The sequence below is a fragment of the Hyaena hyaena genome, unplaced genomic scaffold (assembly GCF_003009895.1).
Source record: "Hyaena hyaena isolate Hyena2069 unplaced genomic scaffold, ASM300989v1 scaffold_685, whole genome shotgun sequence".
Lineage (NCBI taxonomy): Eukaryota > Metazoa > Chordata > Mammalia > Carnivora > Hyaenidae > Hyaena > Hyaena hyaena.
Window position 1 is genome coordinate 501,622 of NW_024081318.1, and position 14,809 is coordinate 516,430.

Sequence of the window (14,809 nt, forward strand, 5' to 3'; positions counted from 1 at the left end):
CAAAAAGAAAGCTGGGCCCTCTAGGTTTCTGTTTGCTTTGGAAACCACTTATGAAACAAGAATTGGGGCCCACAAATGTGGCCCCTCAGGAATGACCCCCACCCCCACCTCCCAACTCTAGTTGAGTTACCAAATGAGGCCAATTCATTCTCTGGAATGTAGCAGCCCAGGCAATGATGATTGATACTGACAGGGAAGCTTTCATGTAGCAATATCCCCGGCCACCGGCTGTGAGGCAAAGAGAAAGAACTCTCTGGAATTCACAACATTCCCCCTCCAATTAATCCCCAGCCACCCCGCTGTGTGTGAATGGGTTGTGCTGGGGATTCGTAGCTCTGATGCGGGGGATTTGCTGATTCCTTTGAGCCCCCTGAGGAGAGGTGATATGGAGAGCAAATAATCAGCATGCAGCACGGAGGCGAGGTAATGAATTGGCTCGGCTGGGCCTGGCTTCACTATTTGTACACTTTTAGGCACCTCGGAAACTAGGTTTGCAGACAAAAACCTGTGCTGAGGGGCCCTCAACCCCTGACCTTTTGTGGGCCTGGACCCCTGCAGCCTCTCCTACTAGCTTAAGATTGGAGCCATGTTTCAGAAAAGAGGAGCCAGAGGTAAAGTGCCCTGTGCCCCATTCTGACTCCCCCCCTCCCCCAATGGCCCCGTCACACACCACCCCAGTCAGGACTAGTTTCACTCTGTTTGCATTCGACTGAATTGCGATTTTCAGTCTAAGTCCACTGCCTTTCAGAATGCTGTTTATTTTCCACTCATAGCTCCAGGCGCACCTCTGTGAAGCCTTCGCCCCTGGCAAGTTTAAGCTGTGGCTTCTTCGTACTTGCAGAGCACTGTGACGGGCCTAAGGTATGTTCTGTTTTGCTGGAGGAAGGATCTGTCTAGGTCCACGTCGGTGCCTCCCGTAGTACTCAAAAATAATAATAGTGCCTGACTAAAAATAATAACTAACATTTGCTGAGCACTTACTATGCGGCGGGCACTCAGGGTTTATATGCATTATCACGTTAAATCCTCACGGGGGGGGGGGGGGGGAGGTGTCTCAGAAGTAGGTGCCATTCTCTGCTTTATTTTACAGAGGACAAAGAGGCTTAGAAATTCCTAACCAGCACGGGGTCACAGACTGGAAGTGGTAACTGGTAAGTAGGAGGAGTCAGAGTGCAACAAGGGTCTGTCCCTCCGTATAACCTCTGGTTCCCACCACCCCTCGCTTTTGTTTAGGCTCTGGTTGCTTCTCACCTGGAGTGCCTGCCACAGATCTTCCGGCTTCCAGCCAGCGGAACTTCAGCCCCCTCCGCACTGCAGCCGGGAGGATCGCTCTAGGAGGGACACACCGATGGGTCACTCCCCTCCTAAAGTCTTTTTTTTTTTTTTTTTTTAATAGTTTATTTATCTTTGAGACAGAGAGAGACAGAGCGTGAACAGGGAAGGGGCAGAGACAGAGGGAGACAGAATCTGAAGCAGGCTCCAGGCTCCGAGCTGTCAGCACAGAGCCCGACGCGGGGCTCGAACCCACAAATCGCGAGATACGACCCGAGCGGAAGCCAGACGCTCAACCGACTGAGCCACCCAGGTGCCCCACCCCTAAACTCTTAAGAGTTTCCCCAGAGGACCTAGAAGAGAGTTCAAATACCTCAGCTTAGCACACAGGCCCCTTTATGATCGGGCACCTGGAAAGAATTAAAGATTGAGGAGATAATCCTAATAACCCTTTGGAGGAGTCTGCTGGGTGAGTCTCTTTTTCTGAGACTCCAGGGTCCCCTTCTGGGCCTGGCTCCACAGGGCAGCTTCCACTCTGACCCTGACCTCATCTTGTCATTCTTGGCTGTTGCTACTATTTACTTGCTTTTCTGGGTCCCTTGTCCTTCATTCAGGATAGAAGGTTTTGGATGCAGATTTTACTTTTGGTTCCACGGCAGGTTTCATTTTTGGGAATTCATGATGAACACTTTTATTTTTAAGGATTTTTGTTGCCAGGGACCACAGGACACTAGACAAAAATTACGACAATGTCCCTAACTATTCGATGCTCATTGTCAACTAATCTGAGTTTTCATACTGTGCAGGCCAAGAAATTGCATTTTTGTACACTGAATTTGGGTTTTCCCCGATTGGCTGACAAATGAGCCGCTCAGTCTCTCCCACCGGTCCCTCCTGCCAGTCCCTGTGTGGTGTTAGCCACAGCATTTTTGTTTTCACAGCAGTGCTACTATAATTATTTAAGCATTTCATTATAAGCTGTCCTTCTTTTATACAAACACATGTAAAACTGAAATAGTCAATATTCTATGCACCAGTAGTTACTGAGATGCTGTTATAAATGGGGGACTGTGGCAAACAGGACAGTTAAGGTCCCTGCATTATGTGATTTATGTTAGGAGGGCTGAGAAAGATCATGTACAAACAAACAAATATGCAAGATCACGGTTAGCAGCATAAGGAAATAAAACAGGGTAATGTGATAGAGAAGTGGTGGATGCTGCTTTAGATTAGTGAGAAAATGGGCTTTCTTTTCTTACTGTTTGTTTGTTTATGGGGGGGTGAGAGGGAGAGAGAGAAGGAGGGGCAGAGAGAGGGAGAGAGAATCTCAAGCAGGTTCCACACTGTCAGCCCAGAGCCTGACCTGGGGCTCAATCCCATTAACTGTGAGCTTGTGACCAGAGCCAAGAGTCAGATGCTCAACTGACTGAACCATCTAGGTGCCCCTAGAGGAGAGGCTTTCTGAGCAGGTGATATGTGAACTGTGACCTGAAAGGTAAGAAGGACCCACCCATGCAAATAATAGGAAGTAAGGCATTCCAGGCAAGTGCCAAGGACCTGAGATGGGAAGAAGCTTGTCTTTGAAGGCATAATAAGGAAGCTGGAGGATATGGAGTATTTTGAATGAGCAGAAAGTGGGATGGGAGATTAGGCAGGAAGTGTGAGCCAGCAGATCTTTAAGATCTTGTAGGCCACTGGCTTTCAAACATATTTTCCAGAGGAAATACATTTTACATTGCATTCCACTACACACACACACACACACACACACACACTCACACACACACACCTGAAAGAGAAGTTTCATGAAGTAATATTTATTTTTTACTACATACAATAAACTCTGATATTTTCTATTTTATTTTATTTTAAAATGCTGATTCTTCTCCAGAACTATTGGTTTCACACCTTACTAAATGGCTTCGTTTGGAAAGCTCTGTTCTAGACCACAGTAGAGTTTGGATTTTATTCTTAGGGTAATTGGAAACCTCTGGAAAGTTGTAAGGGGAGAGTAACAGTGTCTGATTTATGTTTTTAGCTTTGACTGCTGTCTCAAGAACAAATTGTATGAAGGTGGATGAGAACAGCAGCAGGGAGATGAGTTAGGAAGCTATTGCATTTCATCTAGAGGAGAAATAATGGTGGCTTAGACCAGAGTGGTAGCAGAAGAGACTGAGAGAAGGGGATGAATATTATAACATTTAGAAATACCAGTAAAGGTGCTTTGGTGAAATGTCAGGGTTAGTGATGAAGCTCTAAGAGTCAAGGGCACATAGATATTTAAAGCCACGGGTCTACAGGAAATTACCTAAAGAGAATGTGTGGCTAGAAAAGAGCAGTAAATCAGATTTAGTAAATCGAAGTCATTAGATAAACTGAAAGTCTCAGGTAGTTATCCATTGGACATAGGATGACAACTGTGTGTTAAATTACAGAGGAAAAACTAAATCTAAGAATATATATGAAATGCTAGCAGTGTATCATCTAAGGTGTCCTTAGGAATTTTCTAATACATTTAATTTTCTGTGGATTGTCCTCCTCTCACATTATTTGCATGACTTCTTGTTGAACTTTTACTCATACAACTTTAGTGTGTTTTCCTAGAAATTCTTTACAAAAGTGGAGACTATCTGTATACCAGATCTTATTCTTTGAGTCTGTTTAAAACAGTGCTCTTATTCTCTCACATTTATGTAGGTATTCTAGCTGAAGACTTTTATATTCTGATTCAACCTAACTTTCTTTATGGGGCTGGAACACATCTATTTTTACTTTTCTTGGTAAGGAGACATCATCCTTTGTCTACTATTTCCTTTTTCTGTTACATAGAGTGTCTGGATGACTTAATTGTATAAGCTATTCCAATAAAAAGAAGATTCTTCCCTCTTTTTCTTTCCCTTTGCTTTCCTTTCCCTGTCCCTCCCCCTTTCTCTTCCTTTCCCTTTCCCTCCCCTCCCCTTCCCCTCCCCTCCCCTCCCCTCCCCTCCCCTCCCCTCCTCCCTCCCTCCCTCCCTTCCTTCCTTCCTTCCTTCCTTCCTTCCTTCCTTCCTTCCTTCCTTCCCTCTTCTTTTTTTCTTTCTCTTTTCCTCAAGGGCAGTGATTTTCAAATGAAATCTTAAGTTAAAGCTCCAGATAGAGAATGAGCAATGGAATAATGATGCCTTCGTCTTTCCTTTGTAGGGACCTTATCAGCAACTTTGTGAAATCCTAAGTTTCCTCAAATCATTACTGAAGTGGATTCATTTCTTCTTTGAGGAGTCTTCAGGTGAGAGGAATCTCTAATGTCTATGAGCCAGTTGTTTACTCAGAGAAGGTAAATAAAGATGATCCCCTGTGACAGGATCACTGATAGTATTTCACCCTTGAGGAATAGTGGAGAGCCAGAGAGCTTATACAGATTGCCTCTTAAGAAGAGAAGCATATTTCATGAGTTGATCAGAAAATCTTGTATGCTCAATGATAAATAATTTAATAAAATTACAGTGGTATGATTTTTTTCCAAAAGGCAATAACATATAATTTAAATAATGTACACTTTCAAATCAGAAACCTTGAGTTCAGTCTCTGCTTTATCTCTTATCAGCTGTAAGCCTGATGTGAGAGCAAATAATGTAACTTCCCTGAGCTTTAGGTTCTTCATCTATTAACTGGGCAAAGAATCTTCCTCATTTGTTGCAAAGATTAACTAAGAAAAGAACATGCAGAGCACCTAGTACCAGCAGTACTTGTCATATAGTAGGCTCTTAACATAAGACAAATAGCTATTATGATTATATTGTTGCATTGCCTACCTTGGTGACAAAGATGAAGACCTGGATCAGATATGACCTCGAACCCTGTAAATGCTGATGAGAGATCTGGCTGACACTGAGAAGGAGCATGCCATGTGTTTAAGGGCTAAGTGAAATGGATTTTGTAATATATGGCTATATCTTGGATGACTTCTCAGAAACTCAAGTCTGTTATATACCTAAGGAAATGAAAAAGCCAAAAATTTCTGGCACCTGGCCTAACGGCCTGGATTCTTTTGAGTCAATATGGTTTGTCCTCTTTGTTCTTATTTAATAGGAGTTAGGTCCTGACCACAGCTCATTTCTACATGACTTCATCACTTGGGACACCTCCTGAGTTTTCAGAACAGCAGACCACAGAGGCTAAACATAACCAAGGCATCATATTTATGGAAATGGAGGTCTGCAATATTAAAACTGAGATTAATTTATTCATTCGTTCATTCACTCCATAAATATTCACTGAACTTTGTGTACTGAGAACACATATGTACAGACACTGTATCATGCTAGTGACAAGAGAGACAAAACCCTGTCCTCATGTGAGGTCAGACAATAAATGAATACATAAATAAAAAAGATAATTACAGGTTGTGGTAAGTGTGATGTGAAAGTAAGCATTGTGCTGTGACAGAGACTCTGTTAGAAAGGGCTTCCCATAGGAGACGGGGTTCAAGATGAGACCAAAAAGCCAGCCACCTGAATAGTCAAAAGAGAAGCTTTCCCCACAGAGGTACCACCAACAATGCTGAGGAGGGAAAAGAGCTGGAAAGTTCAAGAACTTCTAGAAAGCCAGCATGACTGGAGTATGATGAAGGAAAGAAGGGGAAACTTGAAATTTTTCTACGTCTATGGGAAGTCACTGGGGGCTTTGAAATAGGGGAGTGACATAAGCTGGTTTTCATAAAAAAAAAAAATCACTGTAAAAAAGGGGCTGATGGGAGATGGGTAACAGTGGGCGCAGTAGGACAGCTGTGAGGTGACATAGATGAAAATGGACGGTGGCTTAGAGCAGAGAGGACTAGACCGCTTCAGGATACATTTTGGAGGCAGAGCAATAACATTTGCTGATAGTGAGAGAAAGGAAAAAATCATGGTTTCTGGCTTTAGCAACTGTCTGGTGGTTCTGTCGTTTTCAGAGAAAGGGAAGACTGTGATATGATCAGTTTAGGAGTTGAGTGAAGAGGGACTCATATGTTCCATTTCAGAAACATTTAGTTTGAGATGTTGGTGAGACCGGGAGGCAGATATGCCAGAAAGTCATTGGATGTGGAAGAAACTCTAGAGCTCAGATAAACTACTAAGCTGGAGATAGAAGTTTAAGGATCTTTAGAAACTGTTTTTATTTGAAACCAAAGGGATGGGTAAAGTCATCTAGGGAGAGGAAGAATGAAACTGGGCCCGAGGATCTGCCCTTGGGGACTCCAAAATTAAGATGACTGTAGAGGAAAAGGAATTAGCAGTGGAAACTAAAAAGCCATGGCCTTGAGGTAGGAGGAAAATCTTAAGTGATGTCTATAGGGAGAAAAAAACTCTTGGAGAGGTTAAGTGTGGTAAGAGTGAAGAAGTGGTCAACTGTGTCAGAATCCATTTGTAGCCCCAAACTTCTCTATACGACACTCAACAGCACCCACTGGGGCAAGGTTGATCTTGGCTAAATCTCTTATAAGTATCAGAAGGGCAATTTATTTAACTTTTTTTGAAGTCGATATAAGAACTTTATTATATTTTTAATTTCAGCTTTATTGAGGTATAATTGAATTATTTAAACTTTCTGAGTGTTTCTTCATTTACAAAATAAGGGTAATACATACATTTCATAGGGGATTTGTAAACAGTGAATAAAATAACTTATATAAACTATTCACAGAATATTAAGTATACAGTGTTTGATAGATGGCAGTTATTATTATTAAATAGTATTATGTATAGAAATCAGAAGACCCACGTTCCAGTGACTTTGATGTAGACCCTGCATTTAACAACGGTTTTCTTGGGCAATAGTAATAATTTGAATTTCAGTTTCCTAACTAGTAAATAGGGGACAATAGTCCCTGTCCTGCCTTCTTTTCTTTTTTTTTTTAATGTTTTCTTTATTTCTGAGAGAGAGAGAGAGACAGCATGAGAAGGGGAGGGGCAGAGAGAGAGGGAGACACAGAATCTGAAACAGGCTCCAGGCTCCGAGCTGTCAGCACAGAGCGCGATGCAGGGCTCGAACCCACGAACTGCGAGATCATGACCTGAGCTGAAGTCGGACGCTTAACGGACTGAGCCACCCAGGTGCCCCCTGCCTTCTTTTCTTATAGGGCTGTTAGAAGGATTCAATGGTGAAGTGAATATGGGAGGGCTCTACAAGCCATCTAGTAAGGAGATAGGAATTTCCATTTGTTTAGTAGAATTTCTGTTTGTCTAGCTTTCAAATCAGCCCACTGGCTACACTTTAGGGGTGCTGGGAATAGTTTGAGGGAAGCAATAGACAAAACTGAAAAATGAAGTTTTTTAGCTTCTGGGTCTGAAACCCAGACTTCTCAGATTTAAAGTTCAGCTTGGCAGCACTCTGTTTCCTTTACTTTCTTTTTGAAAGGATCCACAAGAATCAAGATATTAATGTAAGTGCAAAGGCAGAATCTCTCTGATATTCCTTTGATGGAAACAGAACGTTCCTACCTCAAGTCCTTTGCACTTGATGGTTTCCTCTGCCTGAAACATTCTTCACTTAAATATCTATATTGGCTCATTCCATAGTCTTTCAGGTCTGCTCAAAATTCAGCTTATCAGACCCTTTTCCAGGCCAGCTGATTTAAATTAGCACACATACTCAGTCCCCTACTCCCCACTTCATTTTCCTTCTGACATGGTACACCCATTAGAATAGAAATTTCTACAAGGAAATAGATTTGTTGGTTCTTTGAATCCTTTATTTCTAATATCTTATGCATATTAGGCACTGAAAAAATACTTGCTGAATAAACAAATAAATTAATCAAAACCTGATGACTCCTAAAGGAGCAAAGCTGTTAGGAGTTTAAAAAGACATGGAGAGATAGAGAGGGGCGCCTGGGTGGCTCAGTCGTTTAAGCGTCCAACTTCGGCTCAGGTCATGATCTCAAGGTTCATGGGTTCAAGCCCCACGTCAGGCTCTGTGCTGACAGCTAGCTCAGAGCCTGGAATCTGTTTCAGATTCTCTGTCTCTCTCTCTGTCTGACCCTCCCCTGCTCACGCTGTCTCTCTCTCTCTCTCTCAGAAATAAATCAAACATTAAAAAAAAAAAGACATGGAGATAACCCTTAATTCTGTCATTCACCAGAATGATAAACTGATCAGTGTCAGTTTCTCTGGGCTATTACGTGGGGATACTGGACTACATTCCTTAGAAAGCTGTGAGGATCAAAGGAAATAAGGAATTTAACTGTAATCAGAGCAAGAGGATTAACATTTATTGAGCATCCTCTACAGGCTGGACCCTTTACCTAAAATCATACTCATAATACTATTGTAAGGCAAGTATTATTTTTTCCCAATTTAACAGATCAATCTGAAGCTCAGAGAGTTGTTACACAATCAGTAGGTGGTGGAGTTCATGTTTTCATCCAGCGCCCTTTATACCCTTTGCACCATGGGCCACTTTCACATGTCAGTAGGTATTTTCAGGTGCCAAATGTGGAAGCCACTGCTGCATATTGAGTTGTCATCAAATCTTGATAAAAGGACAGCAATGTGAAGGAAGAGATTCTGGCAAGTGAAACCTGTCTCCTTGTGGTTAAATCTTGCAAAGTAAACTGCAGCCAGCTCTCTTGAAAGTGCTGTATGTAGTCAATTGTAGGGTCAGTAACAGCTTCCTCAGTCTCTGACTGACCAGGGGTCTTGACTTCTTTCAAAGCCTCTCTGGAGCATTTGGTGGCTTCTTTCATCTCTGCTCTTCAGCAAATGTGGGGAAAAGGGTCTGCACTTTGCAGGCTCCCTTCATGTGCCACAAAATGGAGGGAGAAAGGCCAGTTACAAGCAAAATCCTGGCTCTCTTTTTTCGAAGCTTGTTCTGGCCCTTTCTTTAAAAAACTTATTTACTTACGTACGTACGTATGTATGTATATATGTATGTATGTCTGAGAGAGCGAGTGAGCAGACAAGCTGGAGAGGGGCAGAGAGAAGGAGAGAGAGAGAGAGAGAGAGAGAGAGAGAGAGAGAGAGAGATCCCAAACAGGCTCTGCACTTTCAGCACAGAGCTCTAATGAGGAGTTCGAACTCACTAATTGAGAGACCATGACACAAACTGGAACCAAGAGTCAGACATTTAGCTGACTGAGCCACCCAGGCATGCCTGTTCTGGCCCTTTCTTTTTTTTTTTTTTTAAAGATTCTTTTTAATGCTTATTTAGTTTTGAAAGAGAGAGACAGAGACAGAGTGCAAGCAGGGGAGGGGCAGAGAGTGAGGGAGAGGGAGACACAGAATCTGAAGCAGGCTCCAGGCTCCCAGCTGTCAGCACAGAGCCTGATGTGGGGCTCAAATCAAGAACCATAAGATCATGGCCTGAACCGAAGTCGGAGGCTTAACTGACGGAGCCACCCAGGTGCCCCTGTTCTGGCACTTTCTAATGCATGTTGTAATTGTTGCCCAGGTCTCAGGGAATTTCATTTTTAGCTCTTCTATGTCCCAAATGTCTTAGTAAATGGCGTCTTTTCTCTTCAGGTTTTCTTGGCCATTTGGGTCCAGGTGAGGCACCTGTCTGAAAGGAATGCTGCTAATTCTGACAGAAAGCTCCGTGAATGTAGATTTCTGTCTTGCTAGTCTTCTTCTTCTTTTTTTTTTAAAGTTTATTTTACTTATTTTGAGAGATATGGAGAGCACATAGGAGGGGCAGAGAGAGAGAGGGAGAGAGAGAGAGAGAGAAAGAAAGAGAGAGAGAGAATCCCCTACGGGCTCTGCTCTGTTAGCATAGAGCCCAATGCAGGGCTTGAAATCACAAACCTTGAGATCATGACCGGAGCCAAAATCAAGAGTGGGTCACCTAACCAACAGAGCCACCCAAGTGCTCCTTATTTAGCTTTTGGTTGTACTGATGGGGGAAAGTGGTTTTTCAACACAATAAATTGCTTTAACTAGCAAGGTTTCCCATTTGTTTTTCAGCTTAGGTGGGGGTGGCAAGTCTGGTCACATAAATAGGCTTCTTAGAACAGTAATTCTCACACTTTTCTTGTTCCTAGTATTTTTAGTGGCAGGACTTAAAAAGGATTAAAAGATTTATCTAACAGCAGTAAACAAGTTAGCAGTCATTACCGATCAGTCTGAACTACAGAGAATGATATTGTTTCACACTTTAGTTTTTTATGCGGTATTCCCTTGATCTTCCACCATTGCTGTTGCTGTTTGATAGGAAATTTGACTCCAAATATTCTTTTTTATATACACAGAAGACAATGTTCAAGTGTTCCTGCAAACACTTCTTTCTTTGTAACTGCTTGAATCTTTGACACAACCTTTCCTGGTTCATAACAGGTTTTCCTCTGACTACACTATGTTATACAAGCCACTGAATGCAATGCTTAACTAGTGGGCTTTGTTGAATAGAATATCTTTAGTGATAGCCAAAGTGTATTGGGCATATTGATAAAAGAGTTAACTATACATCTAGATTGTTTTTGGATTCATAGGTGTTCTGCATCATGCTATTGGTAAACCATTGATATTTGGACAAATGCAGTCTAAGATTCTGACTTTCTCTGTTCTCTTTTATTTTCCTCTTTTACATATAATTGCATTTAACTTATGCTTTTGCCACGATAGCTTGTGGGAGGTTTTTTTTGTTTGTTTTTGGGTTTTTGTTTGTTTGTTTTTGTTTTTTGCTTCCGCAAATACCAACCTTCTTTTCTCTGAGTCAAAAAAGGTCACAAAACAAAATATCTTAACACAACTCTGGTTCTCAATAAAATAATCCAGTGTGGAGAAATTACATTAGTGAAAAAAAATACGAGTTTGATTTCCAGCCACTTGGTAATTGGGTGGTGTTGATCTGCCCTCCTATTGCTTCCTCTGTAAAATAGAGGTAATAATATCTCCTACCTGTGAAGAGTGGATGAGATAATATATGGGGTATATGTAGCACAGTGCTTCATCAGGATTGATTTCCTTTTTTTATGGCCTTCTCCTCTTCTGGAAACCTCTGTGTGTCTGCTGGTGCTGCTGTCTGAAAAATTTGGGTGAAGTCTGAAGGACAGAGGAGTTGGAATTGACAGACAATGAATAAGCAAGAGTTAGAGGCTGCCTCCCTGAAGTGGGTAGATGCATATTAACATTATTCTTCATAGGATGTTTAAACACACATCAACAAAATTCTCAGTAATTCCATTCTTTCTTGGCTTGGATTCTTCTAATCCTAGACAGCAGGGCTGAGGAAGGAGAAGAGCAAGATAGGGATATTGGGGGAAGAGCTGATGAAAAGATGCATTGTTAGGCTGGTCATATGTGGTGTCAAGTGTGTCTGTTACCTAATCTCACGAGACTTTCTGAGAGATCATAAAAACCATTGCTTCTTAAGTCAGTCCTTCCAGGGGAGAAAAGAGGGAGAACTTATCCATGTGCTTTCATTTCTTACTGGTCAAAAGTTTGCTTCCTAACACATTGATTCTTTTGCGCTTCTAAGCTGTGCTATGTGGTACCTAGTAGGTCCCACGTCATCTCATCCCTCAGTATCAACTGGAGTAGGAGGCAAGATGTGCATTGTGTGGAGATGTGTAAAATGCTCTTAGGTTGTGCCCACATTAGATTTGTCAGAGTCCAACCAAAGCTTGTCAATATATCAGCTACTGATGCTAGAATAGTGTGGCAACTACAGAAACAAGTGAGGTCAAGAGAACCTGAAGCAACCATAAGTGGTATATGAAACAATCTACCCGCTTGCACTATTCACATCAATCCATGTGCTGTCATGATACTTGTCTACCACATTACAGTGTGATCTCTCTCTCTTTTTCCTTTGGTTGGTGAGAACAGCATGCTGTCAGCTTCAATTGATTCCAAGAGTATAATAATATCATCTCCCTTCTTCTCCATCTATTCTAGACTTCCCTCACCTTCAGTTGTTTGCCTGCTGGAATGATGTGGTTCTCATCCCTGAGGGTATGTATCCATAGTTGCCTTGCCTTTGTCAAGCCAGGGTTGCTAGAATTGATTATTTGCTCAGCCTAAAACCACTGAGAGATCCTGTAGTGAATTCCTGGGTACCTGACACATCCCTTTTTTATCTCTATTATATAGAAGTAATTCTGAATTCCTTCTCATGATAGCAAAGATCAGTTACCCTTGACAAGGCAATAACTCCTGTTGTTTCTTGGTATAAGGGGCTCAAAGTGAACAGGTAGGTCAAGGTCAGCAGGAACCTTTCTGTGTCATGGAATAGAAGCATTCTCCCATCCCACCCTACCCATCTGATCTCCAGGAACCACAATATCTAATCTTGTAGAATCTAAGATTGGAGAGTACATCTTCTGTGAATTTTAGAAATATGGTAAAAGAACTCATTTTATTTTGACCACGTGCTTCCCAGGCCCATGTATTCATACTCTTTAGGATAAAGCATCACTGTGTATCTGCCATTAATCAGCACATACTCTCGATCCTAGAGGACAGCTACCAATCCTGACCTGGTACCTTAGCTGTATGGGGCTTTCTAGTGTTCTATCAGACAGCTTCTCCTGGTGATAGTCTATGTAGTTAGACAAGTGATTCTTTTTTTTTTATGTTTATTTTTTAAAGAGAGAAACAGAGCATGAGTGGGGGAGGGGCAGAGAGAGAGAGGGAGACACAGAATTTGAAGCCAGCTCCAGGCTCTGAGCTTGTCAGCATGGAGCCCGATGCGGGGCTTGAACTCACAAACCGTGAGATCATGACCTGAGCTGAAGTCAGATGCTTAACTGATTGAGCTACCCAGGTACCCCGACAAGTGATTCTTGTAACTGCATCCCTTGTAACACTTCCTTTGGCAGAAATCATGATCTTGCTCCAAGAAAGTATTGTATGGAATACAGTGCTAATAGATCAAGTATTCTGTGAGCCGGTGGATGGTGATGCTGAGGGAAGTGCAAGGGAAGGCAAGTTGACATCATAACTAGATTTCTATTTCAGTAAGACAGAATCACTACCCTTTTCATGGTAGAAGCGACCTCTTGTATTTGTCTACTGCCAACCTTTAGGTTGCCTAAAGGGATGGAGCCATAATGACGGCTCAGAGTTAGTCTCTTTTCCTGGGAAACTGGATACTCACCATGGCAGCAGCTGTAACTGTCTTGATGAGAGGAAGTCCATGCTGTTAGTCCCATCCAGTGTCTTTAGTCGTATTGTGTGGCCATTATGTTGATTGGCCCATTTCATGAGGTTTGAGGCTGCTAAGAAAAGGGCCAAATGATGATATCTAACTGTTGAGAGCCTCCTCTGCAGTGAACACTCTCCAGTGAGCATTGTGGTGAGACACAAAGGTCTGCACACTTCATCTTCACTTCTTTTAATTCATTTACATACATCTTCCCCAGAACTACTTGTGCTTAATCTTCCAGTGTTGTTTGAGGCCCCTTGACAACTAGCCAAGTCATGCAACCTCTTGCCAGGAGTCTAAACATCTCACGTTACATCTTCCTCTATTAGAATTCAATGACCAAGTGTACTGCCAGCAGCTCTGCCCCCTGGGAGTATTTCTCTTCACTGTTGTCCTCTAGAAATACCCCTGAGTGGAACTGTAATGACAGTTGTCCATTTTCAGTCAGCACCAGCATATTATACCAACCCATCTGTGAATTAAGCCTAGATTCTTTCCTCTTCCACGATTGGTTGTAGGGAATCTCACCATGAGCTATAGGTTTGAGTTTTAGGAAAGATATTGATACAATAAAGATAGATGAGCGGGAGTCTTAGCCACTTGCAATTTACTTGTACCTTGTTGAATTACTTGGGCCCAATCACTAATGTACCATTTCCATAGATTGTGTTGCACCTGCTTGGACTTACAACACAGTGGATCAAACAATATCCAGCATATCATGGGCAGCTCTGGTCACATAGTCCTTGATATGAGTACTTAGTCCCTCTTAGGGTCTGGGTAGAATGTTGGGTATTGATTTTCAAACAGAAAGTTTTTCTGTGCTACAAAAACATGGCTTTACCCTCAAGTTCTAGGAGATTATGTTGCAACTCCCCTGTCAGGCTTGCCTGGTCCTGCACCCAGTGTTCTCACCTGCCATTGCTACCTTCGTTTACAGCCAGAGTGGGAGAGCAAGTGGGCCCAGAGCCTCAACTTACTGCAAACCCCTCTCTTGCTTTGGGCCCTGTATGAAGCCAGCAGCCATCTGAGTCATCTTATAAATGGTTCCCCATTTATATTATATACAAAAGGTGTTCCCCATTATCTCCTGCTTCTTCAGAGCCTAAAGAGGCCAATTTAGTGCTCGAAGGTGCAACTCTTTCTTATTTTTTTTAAAAGATTTTTATTTTTAAGTAATCCCTACACCCAATGTGGGGCTTGAACTTATAACCACCGAGATCAAGAGTTGCACACTCCACTATCTGAGCCAGCCAAGCTCCCTGGTGCAACTCTTTCTTAATAGGAGAAGGTACAAGATGCAACAGCTTGTTTTTATCTTAGAGATATGCTTTCCAGTAGAGTAGCTGCTAAACCCATGTGGGCTTTTTAATTTAAATGAATTAAAATAAAAAATACATGCAAATTCAGTTTCATAGTTTCACTAGCCACATTTTTTTAA

At 42.2% G+C, this 14,809-nt stretch overlaps 1 long non-coding RNA gene across 1 annotated transcript in view; it reads left to right on the top strand.

The window, feature by feature from the left end:
* The first annotated feature begins 804 nt into the window (after positions 1-804).
* The window catches only part of LOC120220329, a 36,878-nt gene continuing 22,873 nt past the window's right edge, over positions 805-14,809 (top strand). Inside the window, exons 1-5 of the long non-coding RNA XR_005525540.1 lie at positions 805-861; positions 1,091-1,151; positions 4,453-4,537; positions 11,264-11,331; positions 12,120-12,176. This is a non-coding gene — a long non-coding RNA (uncharacterized LOC120220329). The remainder of the gene's footprint in view (positions 862-1,090; positions 1,152-4,452; positions 4,538-11,263; positions 11,332-12,119; positions 12,177-14,809) is intronic.